The sequence below is a fragment of the Camelina sativa genome, chromosome 2, assembly GCF_030686135.1.
Source record: "Camelina sativa cultivar CO46 ecotype springtype chromosome 2, ASM3068613v1".
Taxonomy (NCBI): domain Eukaryota; kingdom Viridiplantae; phylum Streptophyta; class Magnoliopsida; order Brassicales; family Brassicaceae; genus Camelina; species Camelina sativa.
The window spans coordinates 4,818,316-4,820,793 of record NC_141881.1 but is presented as its reverse complement, the minus strand read 5'-3'; the positions used below and the strand labels follow the sequence as shown (position 1 = coordinate 4,820,793).

Sequence of the window (2,478 nt, the reverse complement as noted above, 5' to 3'; positions counted from 1 at the left end):
CTTCTCTATTTAAGTGTTTTGTTTGCTTCTTTGTAAGACGGTCTTGAATATTTTATTATACAGAAGATATCTCTTCTTAACACAAGTCTTCGAATCTCGTTTCTTCTTGCACAAGTCATCGAGATCTTAGCTCGAGTCTTCAAGCTTTTACTATCAAAGTTTGACTTCTCGATTTACTCGTTCTACTCCCTACATTAGTTGGCCTTATAGGTATTTCAACTTAGTATTGAGGGAGTCATACTTGGCGGTCAGGTCATTGTCCCCAGAATCGATATTGTTGCTCATCTCCGCGAACCATTTTGCATTGTCCATTGCAGCTGAGACTTGACTTTGTATCATCTGCTGAATTAGTCCTCGTAGGTCTGCGTCTTGAGATTGGTTCTGCGGTCCTTGATGTTGTGGGAATCTAGGTGGTGCAATTGGGTGGTGGTAATTGCCAGAGTACTGCTGCTTAGGAGCATAGCCTTGATTGTATTGGACAAAAGGCTTTTGCTGGCCTTGGTTGCCTTGGACTGCAGAAGGGTAGATCTGGTCTTGAGGATTTACTACATTCGGGTTACGGTAGGAGAGATTAAGGTTCGGTTTGTAGTTGTTGTAACGTTTATTGTAACCTCCGTGATTGTTGATATAGTTCACATCCTCTAGCTGAGCACTCTCCCCATCTTGTTGATGAAACTGGTCTTCCTCTGAGATGGAATGGACATGTTGCTGCTGGTTGAGGAGCTTGTCCAATTTGTCATTGAGGGCTTTCATGTCTCTCTAGTACTTGGCATCATCCTCTCCAGAAGATCGGATAGTGCGATCATACTCCTCATTGTAATGCCCATCAGAATGGGCTAAGTTCTCTACTAGATCCTAATCTTCATCAACATCCTTGTTGAGGAAATTACCATTACTAGCGGTGTCCAGCAACATCCGTATCTTAGGGACTACTACTCGGTATAGTGTACTTAGCAACGAAGCATTGCTGAATCCATGGTGCGGGCATCTGCTTGTGTATCCCTTGAAACGTTCCCAAGCTTCATTGAACGTCTCATTGCTTTTCTGAACAAAGCTGGAGATGTCATTTTGCAGTCTTGCGGTTCTGGAGTTGGAGAAGAATTTGGCTAGAAACGCCTTTTTGCATGCTTCCCAAGTGGTGATGGACTCATGAGGAAGTGATTTCTCCCAGATGTGTGCTTTGTCTCCCAAAGAAAATGGGAAAAGACGAAGTTTAATTCCATCTTCCCTAACTCTATTAATCTTCGTTAGGCTATAGAGCCTATCAAACTCATCCAGATGGTTCAATGGGTCCTCCATTGGCACTCCATGGAACTTGTTGCTCTGTATCATCTGGATGAGACTACTCTTGATCTCAAAGTTGTTGTTTTGAACAACAGATGGCACAATGCCATGTCTTTGAGTGTGAGTAGATGGAGCATCTCCTGCTCCTATGTTGGTCCTTTCTTGAGAAACTGGTGGACCATTCTAATTATTCATGACCTCCTCAATTGTTGTTGGTTGCAATTGTGGTACTTGTTGTTGACGGAGAAACCTTGGTCTGTAGATGTTATCGATGAAAGGACTCAAGTGTTGGCTACCCTTGGATCGCGTTTGCATGCACAATCAGTGAACCGAGTGAGTACACAAAGGTCTACCCGATCCATGTGATCGAGTGACGGGTCGGGTGGGTACTCGGGTTGTACCTGAAATGCAAAACAAACAAACACGAAAGTAAACAAGTTAGTTCCGAACCAAAAAATAGAAAAGAACTTGATCTAGCAATTACTGAAATCTTAAACGTAGCAAATAAAATACAACCAAATGGCAACGATGCCAAATTGATAACAGGATTTTCACCCAGGGTATCAATTCCCTATGCAGTTGTAGTACAAAGGGTTATCAATCCAAATGGTTGTTATGCTAGAAGATAAGATATGATCAGAGACAAGCAAGTCAAGCCAATCAATAATTGGGGTTTAATCTAACAATCCTAAAATAAGCTAAAGTAAATAAAAAGACAAGAACCACACGACCTAATCACTCGATGCAAGCATTCGAGTACAGGATCAGGTGGAGTGATCGGATAAAGAAGTCAAGGATGAACATCTCAAGGTATACACCAGGCCCGGCTCTAGGGGTGTGCGGGGTGTGAAAGTGCACCGGGTCCCGCTTTTTGACTGTTTTTTCTTTACATTTTAGGGTCCTAAATGCTTAGATAATTGCAAAATAGGGTCCATTTTTTTAACTTATCAAATATCTAAGCCTATAACTTTATATAATCTTCAACATAGCACAGGGCCCAGTAATATATTGAGCCAGGCCTGGTATACACGAAGCTGGTGATCAAGTACCAGTTTGGGTAAAGGGTCGAGTTATGGAATAAAGTTAAACAATCAAGATAAGAAAGCTCCTAAGGATGGGGTAATCGACTCCAAAGTGTTCCTGACCAATATGGGATATCCTACATGCCTCAAGCAAATATTCCCTAGACAATGA

At 42.0% G+C, this 2,478-nt stretch overlaps 1 non-coding gene across 1 annotated transcript; it reads left to right on the top strand.

The window, feature by feature from the left end:
* The first annotated feature begins 970 nt into the window (after positions 1-970).
* On the top strand, positions 971-1,077 carry LOC147948287 (small nucleolar RNA R71). Its single transcript, XR_015586138.1, has one exon. It is a non-coding gene; the product is annotated as a small nucleolar RNA R71 (small nucleolar RNA).
* Positions 1,078-2,478: the final 1,401 nt, after the last annotated feature.